A 22508-nucleotide genomic window follows, 5' to 3' on the forward strand; every position below is an offset into this window, starting at 1 on the left:
TACTCCACCGTGTTGTTTTCCTATATCCTGCTTTTCCACTGGCTAGGAGGAGGATGCAGGGGCTTCGGCGCAGCCAAGGCGGTTTTCCATAGCTGTTTGAGGCGATTGGGCCAGACAAGCTGGCGTAAGTTGGCTGCAACGCTGCCTGGGAGGCACAGGGGAGGGCGCAATGACTGGGGCTCTTGTCTGACCCTAAATACCACAATGACCCAAGGAGGAGGCCGGGGAGGCAGACAGCTACTGGGGAGATAGGAAGAAAGAGAGAGAAAGCGTGTGTATATATGTGTGTATGCACGAGTAAGCGTGTGAGCCAGAAAGGAAGAAAAAAGTCCATTGAGTGAAGACAGAGGCGTTGTATGAAAAAGAGCAGGGCCACAGAGGAAATTACTCAGGAGGAGCAGAGTTAGGGACATAGCTAAGCTGTTTGAAAGTTTCTCAGTGCCAGCGGGACCAAAGGTGCCGCTCGTTTTGAGCAGCAAGTTAAAAGAAAATGAGTCAAAATCCTTCCCTGGAATTAGAAACACTTCTGAAAAAAAGTGTTGTGACTAAGCCTCATCCCAGCGGAGACGAACTTGAGACCGCCGTCGGTCTAAAAACACACGCATGCCTCCATTTGACTATGGTTCACATAACTGTGGTCGTGCAGTCGAACTGGACCCATTCAGAAAGCCACACCAGAACACAGCACGGCATCAGAACTGGACGAGGCTGCTTCTAAAGCTGCTCCCAACTCTCATCACGAGCCAGTTGTTTATCCCAGAGGAACTGAGCAAACATTATTCCCACTCCTACAAATGGAAAAGATGAATGCCGGTGAAACTAGAATGCTCAAATTAGTTCTTCTCTAGAAATTTATCTCGGTCTGAATAGCCATTCAAAGTCATGACTATGCCATGCTGTATGAGCAGCTGTAGAATAGTCTTCCATCAGCCTGCTGGTGCTTGACATAGAGACATCAGCCCCGGCACACAATATTAGCGGCGTTCACTGGGGCTAAACAACATTGTTAACAACACAATGGTCCTCGTGGGCTAGCCTGAGCTCCCCTCAAAGCCCTTTGTCTGGCTTTACATGGAGGCAGCTAAAAGGTTGGTCAACAACACACTGAAAAGAGTGAGGCGCTGGAAAAAGGAGAAGGAGGCAGGGTGGGTGGGTCGCCGTGATGCATATTCATACGGAGCAGGTGCTGAGTCTAATTCCACACGGCCAAATGATCTGACCCCTAATTAAGATCAATTAAGGCCCAAACAAGCTCTCAGGAGCCAAATTAAATCCCTCTACATCCAGGCTCTGGGCAACTGACTCATCCACACAACTCAAAGTCATTTGGCTTCGACGGCTAAACTGATGCCCGAACAGGAAAGTGGAAGCTGAAGGTCGCATCACATTACATCATGATAATTATTGGTGCTGATATGTCATAATGCCCGGGTGTACCTTACACAGTAACGCACAGGAAATACCAGGGATAGGCGTATTAAAAACAGGCTGGGAAAATGGGAGTACTACTGTTGTGTGTGTGTGGCGACTCAGGTTTCAAAGAGGTTATCAGCAGAGCTTTGCTTTGGGATAAAGCTTTCAAACAACAAGAATTCCAGCTGATACAGAAGTCCGAATGATCCCCGATGGCCTGGGACAAAATCCAAGTCCCTGAAAGAAATACTGCCGGGAAACCCACTTTAGTCATAAAGCAACTCCCGTAATGGCTGAAAGTAAAAGTTAAAAGTGTACAAGGCCCACACCGCTTCTGTATTTTTGTGCATTTTCAAGAAAGTCGTCCATGATCTCCAGAGGATGACTCGTATGGACTTTGGTGACCATAACTTTTTCACCAAGTGCCACCAAGAGGGTCACATTTGCAGTTTTTCACAAAACGTCTCAACAATTTTACTTACATTTGCATGACATTTTCATGTTTCATGTTCCCCTTAGGATGAACTATGGTGACAGACCATGTCTAGTTTTTACACTAGTGCTAGAATGATAAGTCAGCTTAGCGACTGGAAAATTCACAGCCAAATTAGCTACTACACTTTTGATAACTGATATATAATAATGTGAGTTAATATATTTGCATGTAATTCGTAAAGAAAAAATCCAGTTTTCAAATAAAAGATTCATCTTACTTTTCATTGTCTGTTTTTAAAGCAATCTCTTTAAGCTATACTATGCCAGATCTAGCTGAAAAAATAATGCATAGACTCTAAAAGAAAATACTCTATCAGCACTTATGACCCCCTTGAAGAGTGTGGCGGTGTCTGTATTTGCAAAAACCCTGCACTTTGGCAGTTTTTTCTTGTTTTCTATTCATTTAGTTTGTGTTGCTCTGGGGTGTTCCAGGGTATCTGCGATTCTGGAGAGTGATATTTGATAGTTGAGTCTCGTCAAAGACCTGGGAATGAGACTCGGTAGGCTTTTTTTTCCCTTTCATCATTGCATACTGCACTTTTGAATGGCGTGAGCACAGCACTTTGCACAGGCATCTCAGATAGATGCATTCCATTTATGTGTTAACCTGAAAGTGGTACAGTAGACACCTTAACTGTCCTTGTAAATTATTCCTCTTTTTCACATAAAATACATAATTTATGTCACACTTAATCTCAGACGGATTACTTGCAATTATGCATTTCCAATGAAAAACTGGTCGAGTGATACTCATGGGACCGGGCTGATGAATGTGGTGGAGAAAAGGAGTCTGGGAAGAGTCAGAGGGAGAAATATGTGTTTTCAGTCGGCATGCTAATATTTCTTGTCTCCCTCCTAAACAGCATGATGGAGCCACTCTCATAGCTGGAGGCCGCTTATGGTTTGATGCCATTGATTATCCTGCTCGCTGGGGACTGCAGTCTGCGGCAATTTGAGAATGAAAACGTCTGTCGGGGGGAAATAAATTGCTCTTAATTGCACATTTTAGCAGACATTAGTACAGTGCCTCATACATGAACATGGATTTAAATATCAAGGGCTTAGAAATTAGGAGATGTTAACGAGATGGTCGGAGGGAGTGGGGACGTAGACTGATGGAATTCACTTAAGCTGGGACGCTTTAAGTGGGGGTGAAAGGTCGCGTCTTTTGTTCGGTTGTCTCTTCCTCGAACCCGCTCCACCTCTTTAACATTTCAATTACTAAGGGGTTATATTGCGGAGGAACCCAAATATTTTCTTAAACGGAAAAGCTCTGCATTATAAAAAACAGTCATATTATTAAAAAGTTTCAATTTAAGGGTGCCTTTCCAAAAAAAAAATGCTTACATCCTAATTAGAAAAGTGGAATTCAAACATCAGAAATGTCTCTCTTATATTCTGTGACATTCAAATCATTCAAAAGGTTATCCCTCCCACCATCCATCCTCCTTCCTCGTTCTCCGCCTCCTCATCCCTCTGTCCCATACAGTGAAATCTCTATTTTCTGCAAGCCCCCCGCTGCTGTCAGCTCAGTTCATTTTCTACAGATTGGAGCTCCTGTCAGACAAGGCAGACCGGTATGCGGAAAGTCCGACACGACTTTAAATTAGCCGGGATATGGCGAGCCGCGTGCAGGCTCACTGCAAACAAAAGGAGGGTGGTGTGTGCCCGTGTGTGTGTGCGAAAGGACAGCACCAGAGGGTTCGTTCTGTGCTGACAGCAGCAAGCGAAAAGAAAAAAAAATGAAAATGAGAAATGTGGTGCCAACATCTTCCTCTTCTTTTGTTTAGCGCAGACATTGACTCCAAACATCCTCAAGGGGGTGTCAGCATCCATCTGCTGCCTGAGAGTGTTTATGTGACTGAATGTGCACAAGCTTGTTTTTTTTTTGAATGGTGGAGGGCAGAATAGGTTAACAGCGCTCACAAAAAAAAAAAAAAAAAAAAAGATGTGTGTGTGAGAGATCCAGCAAACAGCTGGAGGACTGCAGGTGCGAATCAGCTTTTCATCAGCTTCACTGCTAATTAAGCTGCTTAATGGACAGAAGAAGGTCATTTTGAGGGTTAAACCTATGAAGAAAAAAAAGGCAACACAGCATGTGGTTCAGAACTTCAGAGCTACACTATCTATCTTTCAGATTGACTGATACTCCCACAAATTAGCTGGATTTATTTCATGGTGTAATCATCCCTCACACACACCCACATACCACCCCCCCCCCCCCACACACACACACACACACACACACACACGCTTCAACATCTGTGCTCCATCTCAGCCGAGTGTTTCTCAGCTTCATGCCATTGTCATTTAGTCTAATCAAAGCAGAGCTAACGCAAACGCAGCCTCAGTATTCAAGCTGCAGAGTTGTAAAGAAAACGCCCGGAGGTGATAGTAGAAGTAATCAAATGAGTGACAGGCAGTGCGTATGAATTATGCCGAGTGTCTTTAACAGCCACGGGCACAGATAAGACAACTCAAGGCTGCTGGGAGAACAAGCACACGTTGAGCCCTGCCCAGGAAGATGGGGCAAAGCATGGCCACTGCCACGCACAAAAGGGAGATGCACCTAATTATCTCGTGACCGATAAGAGACACGGAGAGAAAAGGGCCTTTGACGGGGAGAAAAGAGAAAAGAGCAACGACTTTAGCTGTTAACCTTCAGGCGTCTGTACCTTAAAAACAAAACCTTTTTCCTCCTCCTCAACTATTGTTGCATCGCTCGCAGTGACTTTGTGTAGTTTTGTGCAAACGCCTGCATAATACACCTGCATTAAACCCATCTGCAAACTGTATTATCTCCACTGGAAGTGACTGCGGCTGTCCTTTGTTAGCTGCAGGATAATCTGTCACACGCTCGGCGGCGTGAGCTCTGGTGATTAATACGATCAGCTCACGACTCGATCACTCATTACCATAGCAATAGCCACTGTAGTGTACTGCGGCAAGTCATGTGAGACACACTCCAGCCTCCCGAAGGTGATCCATCAGAGATCATTGACCATTGCAGTGCAATATCAGTCACAGCAAGCCAGCTGCTGGAGGTCACGCAGACGCACCAGAGGTTTTCGGCGAAACAATGAGGTAACTGGGGATTTGGAAGCGGGTAGATGTGTGCATGTGCTGTAATCGATGGGCTCTGAAAGAAAGAAGAAGCCGCACGTACACAGTCAAAACCGCACAACACACACACGTGGCATCAATCACTGGACTCAACAGGAAGGAAGGAAATCTATTGAGGGAGCAGAAATTGATTCATCTGCGATTCGATAAGGACAAAACCAAATCAAAGTTCCCCAGACGTGAACTAGAGTGATGAAAAGCTGCGGCTTCTACAATGACATCCGGCTGGTGAATACAGGTCTATCTGGGGTAGTAGGGCAAACAACCTAGTCTGGCTTTATCCCAGCAGACAACACACCCAAACCACACACACACCTGCTAAGCTGGCACGTACTGCTGCAGGGGAGGGCTAAGCAGTCTGCATCCAGATGCAGCACTGTGGGTGTATGTATGTGTGTATGTGTGTGTGTGTGTGTGTGTGTGTGTGTGTGTGTGTGTGTGTGTGTGTGTGTGTGTGTGTGTGTGTGTGTGTGTGTGTGTGTGTGTGTGTGTGTGTGTGTGTCTCCAGGTCTCATCCATCACTGCCGCAGACGAGCATTAATCCCTCTCTGCATTCTTGAGGAGCTCTGACGCCAGAGGGAGCTTGCCCTAGTGGCCTCTCTCCCCCCCAACCCTGGGTGTAGAGCCCCACTCCTCGCGAGCCCCGCAGCCACTTCTGCCCGCTGCATGAATAAAACTTTACCCAGAAATCTCTTGGCACCGCCCGTGCTGATGGATCAGGACAGGTTGACGCTAATGGATATGGTAATTTAAATGTTATCTCCCTAAGCCAAGGCGAACCATATGTTCATGGTAAACTAGCGCTCCAACTGGCAATGTCTCTGCTTTTATGGCCTATTAAGGGCCAAAGTGTAGATCACAGTCAGGCCAAACAGAACATGAATCAGTCAGCTCGCTCTGATTGGATTCATGAGCGCTACTCTGTCGACCGTGCAGGTCGGGACACCATCTGACGGATAGCACAAGTAAACAATGACCATGATAAGCAGGTGAGAACGACGAAATTAGGCAAGGACGGGGTCTTAGTGCTTGTTGGTACTAGCACAGCACTTTCTCCACATCACGGTCATGTCTGTTGAAGCTGAAGTAAACTGTGACAAACGGACAGGCGAAAGCCACAATAATGCTTTAAAAGGTGCTCTATGTTTTGGAGTGGAAGCATCAAAATTAACTATTGTTTCCATGACTAAGTAAACTGCATAAACAAACTGACCTTAAAGGGACAACACAGTTTCACACTGTTTTTCTTTTGTTTGTTTACATTTGGTGGACCCTGCCACCGTTTCTAGCTTCAGACCTTTTTTGTTTATTCAGTTATGGGAAACATGATTATTTGTATCATTACCTCAAAACTATGTAGTGCCCCTTTAAAGAGCTGGTCAGACCAGTCTGGGCCTGTCTGGTGGTTTTGTTCATCTTGTTCAAAGTTAACAAAAGAGCTGATGCTCACTTAGCCATTAGAGGCCATTACCTGGGGTAATTACAGTCTATATTAAAGCCCTCCTTTTACCACACTGGCAGGTCTGAGAGATGGCCTCTGTTAAGTGCTCAGGATAGCTTTTACCTGGTGAGAATACCATCTAAAGCTTCCATGTTAGCATGAAATAAGTCAGTGACAACATGCTTTAAATGCTGACACTCAAGGAAATCAAACAATCAGGATTATCCCTCTCTACCAGAACAGTGGATTAACTTGTTAAAAACTCACTTCAGCACCGCTTTGTTCTTCAGGAAAGACCTTTCTTGTCCAAACTGCATCACAAATGCCTTATACGTCGCAGGATTGCAATTTGTTCCTGTTTAAAATGAAAATTAAAGTGATGATTCACCAGAGAGGTTTTAGCATTCTGCTCGCACTGTTGGGTCTGTGTGAGACAAGCATACATCCTCGTCCCAGGCTGAGCCGAGCGGAGCCAGGCGACCAAGCTGTAGATGGTAGGATAAAAGCGGTGGGGTTGTCAGCATGAGGTCGTGGACCTACATCAGAGCCCTGTAAACACAGGGCCACAGTCTGGACGCCTAAATAAACCATCCATCAGGGGAAATCGCCGCTGTTTACACGAGTCCTGCTCTACCTGAGGCCTATATACATGCACGTTTACATACATGTAGTGCATGAAAGTCCTGAAAGAGGAATTTGTCCACTTATAGCACAGCTTTCATAAACTCACTTCTGAGCTCACAGGCAGAGCGAGCTCATGTAAATCTCCACATAAAGTAACCATCCTCTGACGTAAAGCCGCTCACAGCTACTGGCTCTCCATGAAGGAGGGAGAATAACTAATATTCTCTACTGAGCTGGCTGCTGATCAAAGGTGGGCCAATTCCCGGAGCAATAAACAAGTTATGAAATAAGACTAGCTTAGTGCAATCACACTTTTACAGGAAAAGCAGGAGAAACTATCGCTCCCGTTATCATGAACCAAAACAATTTGTTTTATTGTGGCTTCAAGCCCCACAGGCTTGATATACAGTATCTGTTACTGTCCAGAGCTGACTTACAGCACAGATAGGAGAGGGGAAATATGAGCTGGACCGTCTGCTCAGAGTCCTGAGAGAGCTGATGATGGGTGAGACAGCTGGTGAGGAGCCAGGCGCAAACACACACAGACACAGTAGGACATACACACAGAAGTTTTACTCAACACTACAGCTACTGGTTGTGGATGGGTGCATTCTGCAGGCTTTTAAATAACTGCATAGGATGCACAGGATGGCAACTATACGACATATAGAAGGGCTGAACCATAACGCAAACTACAGGATCGCAATTGTTTTGACAGATATCGTGATACGGGGATGATTTTAGAGGGCATTTGAATTTATGCATTCCACAGAATACACTGAAAAAAATACAGAAATGATGATGTGATTTTTTTTTTTTTGTGGGGTCTTACCAAACAATGTTCCTTGAGCCTTTGATCCACTTCATACATCAGGTGACAGATCTGGACCAGTCTCGCTAATAAACTCAAACTTATAATATACGAACAATATACAATATACAAACTCCACATATTTATTTTTTCCATAACTGAAAAAACAAGTTGTTCTCAGGGGAAAATAAGGTCCCAAGAACACTGTTTGAAGCTCGAAGGGTGGCAGGGTCTGCCAAATATTTAAAAAGTACAACAGTATAAAATTATGTAAGCCTTAAAGTCATGAAAACAAAAGTCTGAGTTTGTTTTTTTACTTTTAGACATAAAAAAAAATGTTTTGATTAAAATTTCTTCAAAAACTACATAGTGCTCCTTTAAGGGTGCAAAATTAGGCCACACTGGATCCACAAATCATGCAGAGGAGAGCGCAACTATCACAAACAGGTTTAACACAGGCGCTGCAGGTTCAATACCTGTGGTGCACGTGTGTCAACACCGCTTTACATGTCTTCTGCCTCTTACCCAGCAGATGCTCAGTCAATTCACAACACATGACCTAGTTCCTGTCGCCGAACTGTGTCATAGGTTAAAAAACGAAATTCATTGGAATAGGCGGAATCTTGGTGATCGCTTGGTGATGCACATGTTGAGGTATGTACACGATTTTCCATTTGAAGTAGAAAGAGATTCTGACTCTTGACATTGTGGCGTGTATTTCCAGGAGCCCAAATGGCAGAGGTGAGATTAGATTTCACCGTTGAATTATCACAAGAAATTAGCCGGGAGCCTTTATTGACCTATAATCCAGAACAGGTGCTGTACAAAGTGCTTGGGCAGCACACTGTTTAAGTGGGAAAGCTAAATAAACGCAACAACAAAGGCTGACCTGTGCTGGCTGCAAGGAAAACACCTAAACCAGTTTCTCTAGTCACGCGGCGGCACGTGAGCTAATTCGATCGTGGCAGAAAAGTCACAAGCAAATCTTCGCAGAACAAACTCCTTTGTCCAGCTCTGCAGAGCCTTTTCACTGTGGAATGTGGCTCATGCAGACTGATGGAGCAGAAACAAGCCAACGCGGACACCGAATGGCACCTCATCTAAGGGCATGGCAAGTCTCGGCTAAGCGCTAGCAGCTGTGCCACATGTGCACCGCCTTTACCGACATGATTAAATTAAGGCCTCTGCCAACCTCGTTATTATCCCATCCATATAGGGAGGCCCAAGAATGCCAATGAGGACGGTGCTCATTATGCAGTCGTCATGCACCGTGCCCGGAAAAGAAACAAGCACTTTCGCACAATTACAAACCATAAATCAACAGCATATTCCAGTTGACAGACTTCTTTTGTCCCACTGAAAAATTATAGGCCAGTGCTTAATTTTTTATTCCTTAAAAATAAATTTCTCGACCAATTGAATTACAGCCCACGGGCAGATGCGACAGCCCGGTGATGTCCCACAGGACGGGCTGGTGAAATCGACAGGCAGATGCTCCAACCAGCAGAGGTCACGGGAGGTCAAGCTGTTCCATTATGAGCGGACAAGGGTGGCATTTATTCACAGCCTTCTCCTCCTAAGCAGGGGTGGGCTTAGAGGGAATGAAGATGGATACTTAACCCTTGAGGCAAACGGCTGACTACAAACCATCCACTGTTTCTCTCGTTACGGGTTGCGATACGGCAACTGTTCTCGCCCACACCCACTGGGAGGAAGGTATGATAAAAAAGGCGCAAAGAAAGTTGCCAGAAGAAGCGAGAAATTTCACAGCGTATCTGACTCCTGAATGATGAAGAGAACACGCCACCACCCCGGATGGATAATAAGGAACGAGGTGTCCTTCTGACAATCTAACTGTGCAAAGACTCTTGCACTGCGGCCCACTTTCAACAACAATAATGACCACAGAGGCATAGTGGACTAAACCATCTGACCTGATCCAACTTGTCTACAGTAACTGTGAGACTGGTTTGTCTCACATCAAAGTGGCTCTGATGTTCCCCTTCACACAACCTATAGAAAACTGCTTTTTAAAAAAAAAAAAAAAAAAAAAAAAACATTTTTCATGCTATATGTTAATGTATCTTGGCCATGGACTCATGTGGCGAGCCAGAGCTCACTGCGCAGCTTGCCAGAAAAGCCCAGACATTAAGCGATGATGATATGCATGCTGGTAAAACATCGGAAAGAATGAGTGCAGTCTTCCTCCAGCTTGTTAAAATATTTGTTGGCTCTGAGAAAGAAGCCTGTGGCACTGTATGATAGCGTGATTAGCAAAAGCAGCATGCATGTCTGGGACCAAACAGGAGCACTTAGCTGACCCCCCACCCCCCATAGACACACACGCAAGTGCTGTGCATGCCAATGAAAAACAAAAGGTTGATATGTGTTAATTACCACTTGTTGCTTCAAAATTTCCAGACAAGAACATATGTTTCATCAAGTGAAAGGAATAAAAAAAAAAAAAAAAAACACAGAGAGAAATGATGCATGAGGCTAATAATACAACATGACTGCATAAGTAGAGCTTTTAGTCGGGCTCCTTGAACTGTAAAAATCATCCCAACTGTCAGGAAACCCCAGTTCCTGGCACTTCAGTATAAGCCTGGGCATGCCAGCATGAACCTATGCACTGTATAAAATTGTTATTAGAATAAAGAAAAAAAAAAAAAAAAAAGGCAACCACAAGTTTCCAGTGAGGCCGATTTCTCCACGCGAGCAGACCACAGGGCTTGCCGCTGGAGACAAACCGCTCGCTCGCACACACAGAAAATTACTACCGAGGAGCAGGACGAGCGCCTAAAGAGACAGGGATGGTTTTCAAAATAACTTGGGGAAAATAGCTCCAGTTATTAAAGTCATTCTTTTGCAGAAAAAGACATTTGGAGTGAGGAAATTGGCAATCCAAGATGAAAGCTGTCATTCAGTGTCCAGGCTGAGCATAGACACCTCGGGCAAAACGGGAATTAAGCTTTCTAGCACTTGTTTGTATTCTCAGGGGGAGATGAATTGAAATAAACCTAGACACCAAAGTGTATCCAGTTCATGTCAGCGGGCTGAGTGACACAACATATTAGTCACCAGTCAGGGCGTGCTCCTTGGATCACTAACCTCATGAGACTGTGAATAAATGATTTCACCCTCCAAAGGGGAAATGATTTATAATGAATGACTTCACCACTGTACGCATTCACTTTACACCAGATCCTGTCAAATGTGAGGCGAATATCAATGAGTATATAAAAGGGCAATGGATGTAGAAAAATGCAACATCTCTGGGAGGTGTTTTTTTTTCCACCCCTCTCTTTGATTAGGTAGCAGGAATCCTGCCATGAAAGCAGATGAGATCAAGACCAACAGGCAGTTCCACACACAGCTACTCCATCAACACGGAGGAAGAAGGCTTTCAAAGAGTTATGCCATGTAACACACCATGAGTTGTTGTTATTCAGCTAGGGAGAGCGCAAGAAGAAGTGCTGCTTTTCAACATGTGTGCCACAGTGGCCTTGCATACTTCAGCAGTGATTTTCTAGTAAGCCAACACACAGGATACGCACATCCCTTGTAGTCGTGTGAGTCAGTCGTTCCCCTTTATACCACAGAGCACCAGTGTAAACTGTAGACACTGCACACTCACACATCGTCCACATCACCCACATCCAAGGAGATCCACGTGGAAAGGCCAACAATGGTCCCGTTGAGTGTTTCACATCACCAGGGAGGTTTGAGAGGTTGGGTGAGGTGACCAATACCGCCCTAGCCATGGTGTAAAGGATCACGTGTAGGACACAGAGAAAGGCGAGGTCACAAAGTCTCACCACAGTCCAAGTCGAGATCATCTAATGGCTGCTTTGATTTTGTTCTCAGTTCTCAGAATATCTAAACCCATCTGTGTGAATTAATAGCAAAACGTGTGTTCACAACATTTTTGGAAATACTCCAGATACTCTGAAATGCTAACTTAGCTTAGCATTAAGACTAACAACATGAGGAAAGAGCTAGCCCGGCTCAGTCACAAGGTTAAAACAAATCTGTCTGGCTGCATCGCTTAATCTTATTGTACTGCTCACCCCCTGATAACCTTTTCTGGATCAAAGTAGTAGTGCTTAGACAGACGAACCAGCTCCACATCCGTGGGAGTCTATAAACCATGAGATTCACTGTCTCGGCTCCGGCACATTTAATAACATTAGGCTTGAAGCTGGACACAAATTAGGAGTCGTCTTCTCCAATGACAGTTGAATGTCGAATACCATTAATAGCCTCTGGTATCCTCTGTACCCACAGCACACATGTGTCTGCTGCGGTGTTCACAGCAGCCTGGCAGACTCCTCCACCTCTGCTCTAATATGATACCATCAGGTTCAAAGATTCAGTAACATTGCGTTGAGCTTCTGTGAGTATTCGAAGTTTGAATCATCCTCTGAGAGCTAGGTGAACCCACTTCGACAAGACAGCAAAACATTTTAAAAATTGGGACATATGAGAGTCTGGTGGCATCTGCAGGAACCCCGTTGGAGGAAGAAGACGCATTAATATTGCAGGACTCTCCCAGGTTGCAACAAGCTGAGCAGCGACCTGCACTCTGTGTAATCAGCTTGACTTAACATCAGCCCAATGAGGGAACCTTCCAGCGATAAGACTGACCTTCTTGACTTTGTATCAAGGCTTTGCCCATGTGTAATTTTGTTGGCCCAGAGTCGGTGGCAAAAAATGTGCCTGAACTGTAAGGCAACGAAGATTAGCAAGACACACACTGGTCTAAAAAAGGTTTCCCTTTTCAATGTTCGTTTAGCCAAGACCTGCCGGGTAGAAAATTCTAGAAAGTCCTTTGCACCTGCCTTTGCACCTGCGCCCATAAACTGTGAAAACTGATCGAGGCGTGGACTTTACAGTCAGGGTGGCACGGAGCGCTGGCCAGGCAGAGTGAGCAAGTTGTTCCCCCTGGGCCAGAAACAGAGCGAACCCTGGGTTAAATAGTTCTTATGTAACAGCCAAAAAGAGATCATGTCTTGGCGCTAGCAGAGCAGAGAAGTTGGAAGTTTCTGTGCAGTGAGGAAACCCAAGTTGACCATACTGAGAAATGGAGAAGGGCTAGTCGATCCTTGGGCATCCAGAGGGTGCCGTAAAAATAAGCGAGGCCACACACAGACTGCAGGCTGGCCAATACACCCCTTGGCTTCCTTACGTTGAGTATGTGAAGCATATTGTACTATTTTGCTGCTTTTACAAAAAGGCGTAGACTGCAAAAACAGATGAAACTGATAAAATGTCCCAACAACTATTGTTTCTTTGCTCTTTTCTTGACATTCTTTACAATTAGTTCCTTCGCTCAGATCCCCTTTTCCTTCTGACAGCTAAGGGCCTGTCAGCCAGATACGCCTTGATGATGATATCACCCCAGGAAACAGGTTACTTGGATACATTTACCTCTTTGGAGAAAAGGATTTTCACGAAAGCTTTAATTGAGCATGTTCACTGAGTGGATGCCAGGATTGCCAGCGACCTAAAACAATCAGGGCCTGGTCTCTGTTTACACTGGCCGGATGCCAAATGACTGAACCAACATGACAAGGCCCAGAGACTGAGAAGTGGAGAAAAGAGCTTATCTTGCTCGGAGATCAAACCCACCGACTGTTCAAGCAGGGAGGGGGCTGGACAGGGGAAGGAGTGCTAATGAGCCTGAAAATGTTCCTCAACATAACACGAACACAACGGCTGCCAAAGACCCTCCAAAGCACTTCACGTCTGTCACAAAGCCCAGGAAAGGGTGCAGATAAGGGTGCGTCGTGTTTAACACAGCTCAGTGGAGCGAGCTACCTGGGAAGAAGGCAAATAACAGCAATATCTTGCAAGACTGCAGAGTTACAGCAATTTTGGGTTGTGATGAGTGATGTATGAGTGGTAAAGTTAGACAATGATGAATGGTCTATTGCTGAGTTGGATCCATATGTGGTCAGTGATGGATTTATGCACATCCTGACACCCTTTGCCATCTGCTCTTTACAACTTTGTGGTATAAAGATTTATCATCTTTCAAAAGAATCCTACCGTGACGGGCTATGGATCAGGCTATGGCTGTGGAGAAATGTGTTATCTAAATTAAAAAGCAAAGATCTGACACAATTAATGCCGCACAGTTCAAAGAGATGAACACAGCTTTGATTATTTAACAGATCACGCTGAATATATTAGCAGAATCAATTGCCTAGCTTAGGGTGCTTTAGAAAAAAAAACATCAGAAGAGGGTGGGCCTTCTTAGCTTTCATCTGAGACAATAAGAGAGTCAATCTCCACCCACTGATGAGCAGGTGGGATGTGCTGGAGTAAATGTGTACCCAGAATTCGCTCCATCCATCATGGGGACAACGCAAGACACATGGCGCCAACGGAACATCCAAGCAGCGAGCACTTTGGCCTGTAGCACCAGCTGTGTTTGCGTTTCCAATAGGGCAAGGATCGTCTGAGACCTTTTGGCTACTGGAGCAAGGTAGGTCAGATCAATCACAATTTGTATTGTTATGAGGATTGACCGGTGAGCAGGCTTAGATATAATGAGAGGGGGTGCAGGATGGGTAATTCCATATGAACAGGGCTGTTGGTTGTGGCAACACATGCCTCTTCATCTCTGAAAAAGATATCAGAAACTCAAATAATATATACAGACTAGGGCACAGAGCAGAGGCATGATGCAACATGACTTTTTCCAGCATGGATTCATAATCAAAAGGTTGAATTTTACTCAGCAGCAACGTGCTGAAAGAATACGCTTTGAGAATATAAGATCACACACACACCCAAACAGTGTTCTCTGCAGCAGCTGGATTCAAGAAACCAAGTCCCACATGCAGATTAATACAGCAGCAAATAGCTTCTGTATCCAATACTCCTTGTCCCCTACAACTCATTGTTCATACATTTTGATAATCAAAACTACTTCTTGTATTTTCACAGCTTATAAATCACTTGCTTGAGTTCAAAGTGCTGAGGCAGCACCTGCTCCAGACTGAAGTACTGTACGCCGTCTGGTAAGCTTACAAGAATTACATGCACCGCTACTCAAGTGCTGCCCTGGGGGCTTTTTGCCTTACGTGCACCACTCGCCCTACAGTTTATATGACCATCAATAAAAGAATGGTAATGGCATGTCTTGCAGTTTTTTCTTTGGGGTTAATGAAAGTCGGCCAGTACTGTTTAAGAGCTACCTCGCTCCCATCTTCACCATCACCAACACCCCGACCATCTGCACGGTAACTCTTAATCAGCTACCTCGTTTGATACATTGTTAAAGCAGCCGCCAACAGTTTAATCTTCATTTCCTTTGCAAAGCTTACAGGCCACTGTTTGCAGGTGACCCAGAATGAGTGCAATTCAATTTAGACCTATGCATTAATCTGCCTCAAAGGTCCAGGAGTCTTGGCTGTGAAGGATAGCATGAACCAGCGCCATCGGTTCACCATGTCGCTCTGCTGAGCTGGACAGGAGGTTCCTGCTTGTGCAGTCGAGCAAAGGGATCTCGTGTTGGAGCCGATACACAAAGTGGAGCTGACTGAACAAATCCCTTAAACTGGATGAGTGTGTGTCTGTGTGTGTGTGTCCACAGCAAAATAAGTTAAACTCAGAATTTCTGAATAATGCAGCACGAGGCGACTCTTTATGGATGTTTTTTAGTTATCATTTTTAAAACTCAGGACAGGTATGTCCCTCTTCTGTTGGTGATCCTTTGACCTGTGCACCTGGAAGGGTTAGACGTAGGTTTAGGGCTCAAAGTCAGTCATGTCTCTTTTAGTTGGCGTCTCGGTGAGTGCTGGGAGCAAATGAGAGGTCTCCGCCAAGATGCTGTCAACACCAGCTTTTAGTTCACCTGCTTTTTATAGCAACCACTCCAGACACTGCTGCCCGTACGCTACCAGCAAACACTTTGAAAGCCAAATATAATCTCAACCACAGAAGTAAGAAATAGAAACATACAGGCCACCATTATGCCTGCCTGACTGGTCCGGTCTGCACTGAAACAGAAAGGCCTCGAAAAGGACATTTCATTTCAGCGAGAGAAGGTTTTTGCTGATCTCAATTTGATCCACTTCAAATCCTCCTGTCTAGGAGATGCACCAGTCATGTGGAGCTCCTGTGGTTTTCCCCCTGCAGTGCCTCTCTACCTAGAGACAGTAAAAGGCCTTCATCCCCGTGTGACAATAAGCACAGATGTTACCCATGCCTGATAAGTCACATGCACGCCACCTTATATGGAGAAAAATGTGCAGCGGAGAAGACATGAAACATTGGCGTTTCTCGACGAGCACTTCAGAATTAACAGCGACGGGCACTCACACACAAACACACACACACACACACACACAGCCGTCCAAACGGGCTGCAGATAGTAGAGTTCCTAACTCGTTGAAAAGTTGCTGTTCTCACGGAGCATCAGTCAGACAATATGAGTCATTTTTCCACAACAGTCAATTGTTCTTTTTTTTTTTTTTACATAACGCCACAAAGTTACACACTGTTTATCTGACTTCAAAACACATTGTTTCATGGAGTTGGGAGGTTCCTGTGGTGATGATGTCACCGCCTCTCAAGCCCTTCGACTTAATTTAGAGAAGCGATGAGCCTGTGAAGCAACTCTGAGCCACCCAGGAGAGAGGGTAGCATTACGTTTCCCTTTTGTCGCTGGTAAACAACTCTGACAACTGACAGTCCTGCCAGCTGACAGGCATAACTCTCGACCCGTGTCACAAAGGAAAAAGACTCAACAGGCAAAATTACACGCTTTTTTCATTAAAGGGAAATTACAGGTCACACTCAATCAGCATCACTCTGGGTCGAGACCCCGTCCCAACCCGGGGAAAAACAGAATAGTAAAAACATAACGTTCCTCGTGGTCGAGGATTTCTCTGCCACAAAAATTTCAACCACAAGCCTGGAAATATGTATGTGGTGCAACGGCTTCTGACCCTGCCATTCTCTTGCTGATCGCCAAAAAAGACACAAAAAAAACAACAAAAAAAACAAAAACAGGGTGCACACATGAGAGCAACAGCAATTACCTAAGTTACTATTTCTGTATAGTCTACTAAACAGGCAAGAGGATGAAGTATAAACCAATCTCAGAGCAGGCTCCCTCTCCAGGAAAATAACCGGAAGACATTCTTTTCTATTGCGCTCATGTTGGGCTCAGTCTATTTCCTTGCTGAAAATGATCCGAGTGAATGATTAGAAACTGTTTACGCCTTTCTAATCCATCATTAAGTAATCATTAGTCACATTAATTAGCAGTAAAGTATACACTTCCTCAAGGTTGAACTTCACGAAGAGCCCTCAGACAGATCAATGAGCAGACCAGTCAGCCACTGTGAGTCAAACATTAGCCTGTGTTTTTATTATTACAGCCCTCCTCAGCAGTGTGCAAAGGTAGCAGGACAGTCAGACAGACACCTTCACGCGTGAGGTTTCCATGGCAGGAATCCCAAAAGACATGCCAGGCCCTTCCCCTCCGGCTCCATGGGTACATTTGCTCTGTTTGCCCCCTCACTCCGGGGGTCCCGGGACCCTTTTGTTACCCTTCCCAGCCCTTCCACCCCAGCACACGGCCAAACAACAATACAATCTGACGGTAAATCACACTTTTAACACAACAGCCTGAACATGATCTGGCATTTAGTGGAAGGGCCTATGCTCCCAATCTCTCAGTTCATAAATCTTGAGGAAGAAAGAGAAGCAATAAGCAGCGTGTGTGACACCGCTTTGGGCTACATGTTGAACATCCACACACTCAAGTGATCTATTGTGTCCATGGGACGACACCCAAATACCTTTGGCATGGAGTTTTAATTCATTCCTAAAGGCTGAGCACTGTGACAGGGTGCAATTTAACTTTATTTATGACACCAAATGAGGTGTTACTATGCACAAAAGGCTTCATAAAAAGGATACTGCATCCTAATGAGGGAACAGGCAGCTTTTAATATCTGATCATAATAAAGATAAAAGGCGAGGTCACTCTCTGTCTCTCTGGAATAAAACACACACAGATGAATCACTACTTTTAACACAGTTGTCCACAGTGTGCATGCTCTCAGTGAAAGCGCTCATAATCACCTACAACACGACAATCACATGTCTTTGCAGGGACACGATTCCAGTCACGGCTGCTGCGCTACTGAGATGTACTACTCACAACAGCCAATGAGAAGTCACTGGAGCAATGAATGCGCACACATCCACGAACTTGTGCTTCACAGACAAAACTTTCGGGTAAATATCCCCATTAGGGATGCGTTTAGGTGTCGCGGCGGACAAAGCGCGCGCACAGGAATGAACGGAGACCTTTAAATGCACCGTGACTTGAGAAGCAAGTTGACTTGTAACTTACCGGCTTACTGTTTCCTCTGGTAAAACATACTTCTCGCGGTGTTCGCGTTTCCCTCCCCTCTTCGCGGCCGCTGAACGCAACGGTATTGTGTTTAATAGACACATACACAAAAAAAATCAGGTTTTTTCGGAGCGTACTTCCACGGTTCCTCTGTCTCCAGACCGAACGTTCCTGGGACGGAGCGCCAAGAGACTGCGGGCTCCTCCCAGACACTGTGGGGTTAAACTCCTCCTTCCGACGGACACACAGAGGGGGGAGGATGGCCGTGTTCTTTACCACGGCAGAGGATTATAGCCAGAGATCAATTAAAGTATACCTAAATGTATGTTAAAAACACTGCGAACTGGGGGGGTTCCCAAACACTGGTTCGTGGACCTTTGGGGGGTCCCTCGCGGAGATGACAGGGTCCTCATGGAAATGAGATAAAGTACAAGCGAGTCTCACTTGAAAGATATTATATGAAACTTTTTTACATTCTAATGTGTGTATTTACAATGCAATTAAAACACTGGTGCTGATTGAAGATGCGGAATGATGAGTTCTTAAGTCATCACCCCCCATCATATGACTCACAGTGGTTTGGTCCACTGCCAATCAGTCTGCACCTGACACACCTGTCTCTGTGGAGCCTCTCTCAGCATGGTGCTGACGGACCATGGTAAGTATATTTTGCAGACGTTAACTTTAAACAACTATTTTCTCTTGTCACAATGTTTTAGGTTTAAGCACAAACAGTTTTTCCGACTTAAAATAACTCCCTGTGTCAGACGCCGCAAACACAGCTGTAGATGTCCTGAGGTCTCGGTGAAAACACCTGGTTTTGTTGCGACAATTAGAAAATTTCCCAGATTCAGGGGTCACCGCTTCAAGAATTATACCCCCCCCCCCCAACGGTGACGTAAAATATCCGCCCTTGCTTGCATCACATCAACATTTCCAGTTCTAACCCTTTTCTAACCCAGAAAAAAAATGTGTATTTTCATTTCACTGCTTGTTGCCATGACTTTCAAGAAAACATCAGATTATATTTTTGATGGAAAAAGGAAGGAAGTCAGCAAATGTGATTGTAAGTAACGTCAATAAAGCTGCAACACATGACCTCGTCTGACCGGAGTCGCCACGTATAGTCTTTCATTGGCAGTTCTGGTTGTTTTACGATGAAGACAACAACTCCTATGACCCCATGCTACTTCACGACATAGACGAACTATATCTTTTGTTTGTTTTAGCAGCAGAAACTGTGGTTTTGCATATTTTAGTAGTCTGCTTTACAAACTGAGGCTGTGGGTTTTGAATTAAGTGCACTTTTATGAGGAAGGATTATGGGAAATGCTGTGTTTTAGGAGCTTGAGCCGTAACAGGTTCTTAAAGTCAGGATATCTCAACCCATGCTGCTTCGATTTTTAACCATTCTTTTTTGTAATCTGTCTATTGTGCATCTCCAGAATTTCAGAGCAATACTAAAAACTGAAGCACCTGAATCAAGGCGTGGATTTTGCCAACGGACAGTAGTTTGTATATACTACATTGATGTGTGCTACAAGTATAAGTTCACATATGTTTGTCAGTACGTGCGGACTGTGAGGATATGAGCTTGCGAAGACAGACATGCAAAACTATAAATGAAGATTCAGACAAGGTTCTGAATGGCACCATCGATTTAACAGCACCCAATAAGTTTTGTGTTTTAATTGGTAATGAGAAAAGTTTATCTCCACTTCTTCACTCACTTCAAGTTTGCACAGACAGTATATCTAAGTGGAGTTTTAACCACTTATAATTCAGTATTAATTAGGCTTCCTTGCGATAAACTACGATTGAATTTGGATCTGTGTCCTACGGGATCCCATTTGTCTTTTTGGCCCTTAACCTGTAAAGCTTCCTTCCCTTTTCCTCTCAGCCAGCTGGTTCGCTCGGAAAGGGGAACAAGGTTAGCATATTTTGCATAACACCGACAACCCTGTCTGTCACATGGACTAATGAGCTGATAAGCAGCGGTGATAGCAAACAGGTTTGTTTTCCTCTGACAAGAACTGTCATTGTTATTCTTGGACCTCACATTTCGAGTATTCATCCATCTCTAACATTCTCAGTCGCCCACATCCAAAATGCCTCCCCTCCCTGATAAGACAGTCGCGATGTCCGGCCCTTCCTTTCCTGCAGTCTCCCTCGCAATGCCCGAGAACCATAATCTGGCCTCGTGTTTCATAACGCGGCTCTTTGGCCGGGCGTGTCGGCCCAGGCCAGACCGGTCTAATCTGCATGTCAGCCCGTTTACAGCTGCTGCGGTGTGGTCCGAATGGAGATGTTTCTGTTTCTCCTCTGCCTATTTCTGTGCTGCTCTGCTGCTTTGATCAATTTCATCAATTTATATCTGTCTACACAACAAGCAGCCTCTCGTGCCCCTTTACTTTTAGTCAGCCTCAGGGTATTCAGCTCCGGTAAGACGAGGATATTGTTTTGAAATCGTGTTATGCGTCTTCAGGAGTGTAACAGGCAAAACAGGCAAATGTGGCTGTGAGAGGATGTGAAAAATGGAGCTGTAACCCAGGATATAGATCAGATCATTAGTCCAGGAGAACAAAAGTGTTGGACTACTATTACTGCAGTAATCCTCCGAGAGAATGTCATCAGTGTTACCAGTGACGTGCTTCGCATCCCCACCCAGTATGTAATGTCGTTCACTGCAGCATTCTGGATATTTTCCGACCACATAGAGGCTCCCTGTGTCATCTGGCAGTTTTCAGGGGCTCTGGTCACTCCGCATCTCATTAAACATAATTGGCTCTGACAGACATCCTGCCACCCATCATCTCTGGCTGTCTGTCTGTCGGCCTGACACAGGACAACAACCCCGCCAGGGCTTTCCCATGAACTCACAGACGAACTGGTCGAGGATCACTGATGGCTTTAGCATCAGTCCTGCCTGTTTTTTGTTTTTTTTTCTTTTTTTTGCTTTAAAACACAACAGGGGGTAGAAGAACAGCAAGCTCAGCCAGCACTTTCTTTTCTTTCTTTCTTTTTTTTTTTTTCTGCTGACGCAAAACAAATATTCTATACATAGTCAGGCAGGTTCAGGCTCACACATGTACACACACTCACTAGCACCCGAGAGCCTTCTCAACACCCGCAGTCCAGCAATCCTGTCTGGGACCACTCTAATAGGGTCCTGATAGTGGCTCTATGTGTATGTGAGAGTTGGCGATGGAAGGTGAGATTCCATTCTAAGTGATTCTCTGACTCTTCCATCATACAGTGCGATCCAGCCATTATTACCACTGTGTGAGCGTCGTCCTGCCCAGTGTCCACATGCTATTACCACGCTCATTTGTCATGTAGTCTTTAATGGCTCGCTGCGGCTGGGAGAAAAAAATTGTCTCATACTGTTGTTGCAAAGGCTGGCAGGCTGGTGTGGAAGGCGCTCTGCGGTCTGTCTGGAGGGGAGGATGGTTTTTCTGCGTCCAGAATACAAAAGGAAAGGGTTATCGTAAGGTGTGTGCGTGAGGGAGAAACAAGGGTGAGCTATAATCAGACACTCCAACCACACCCTGAAACAGCTCCTTACTTGTTCCTAAATACAGCAGCCGACGTTAAAAGCATCCACGTCCACAAAGAGTCGACCGCAGTAGCCCACACAATAGACAAAGGAAGTCTTTACGCACAAAAAGGCGATAGAGTGGTGATACGGCATGAAAAAGCCGGGCCATTTTGGAAAAAAGGCTTTTAATTGAACGCGACAGATCTGATCTAAGTGATAGCTCGCAGACTCCTGAGGGCCTAACTAATGAGAAATCAATGACGACAACGAGTGAACAGCACGCCACAGCAGCCGACCTCTCGCGCCAGCGTTGTGCGGGGTCTTTAAAGGACAGACTGAGCACTTAAAGCCCCTGATTTACCTTCCTGTACAAGTGATTTCATTAGTATTAGACAAAAAAAGACCGTTAGGAAATGGCTTTCCGAATGAATTCCTTGAACTGTAGACCTGTGAAAACCACTCAGTAGCAGCATCATCCATAGTTTTCATGATGTGCAGAAATAAATCCATCTGACCAAGCAGGTGTCTGCTATCAGAGGATATATAAACCTGTATGGATGTATTAGAGTGGGAAACCACATACGTGATAGATCTGGCCCCCACACACGGCATCATCTGTCTGTCTGACTGCCTTGTCTGCCACACAGATATGTCATTACTGAGAGAAGGGAAGACAAGCAGGTGG

At 45.0% G+C, this 22508-nt stretch overlaps 1 protein-coding gene across 3 annotated transcripts in view; it reads right to left on the minus strand.

The window, feature by feature from the left end:
- The window catches only part of tiam2a (TIAM Rac1 associated GEF 2a), a 95637-nt gene that overhangs the window by 54209 nt on the left and 18920 nt on the right, over positions 1–22508 (minus strand). Inside the window, exon 1 of one of the 3 annotated variants that reach the window (XM_037071849.1) lies at positions 18286–18588. The exons of the other annotated variants lie outside the window; for them this stretch is intronic. The gene's annotated coding sequence lies outside the window, so the exon portion shown is untranslated. Of the gene's footprint in view, positions 1–18285; positions 18589–22508 lie in introns of those variants that run through there. 3 annotated transcript variants of the gene reach the window in all.

This window comes from Acanthopagrus latus, chromosome 16 (genome assembly GCF_904848185.1).
Source record: "Acanthopagrus latus isolate v.2019 chromosome 16, fAcaLat1.1, whole genome shotgun sequence".
NCBI lineage: Eukaryota > Metazoa > Chordata > Actinopteri > Spariformes > Sparidae > Acanthopagrus > Acanthopagrus latus.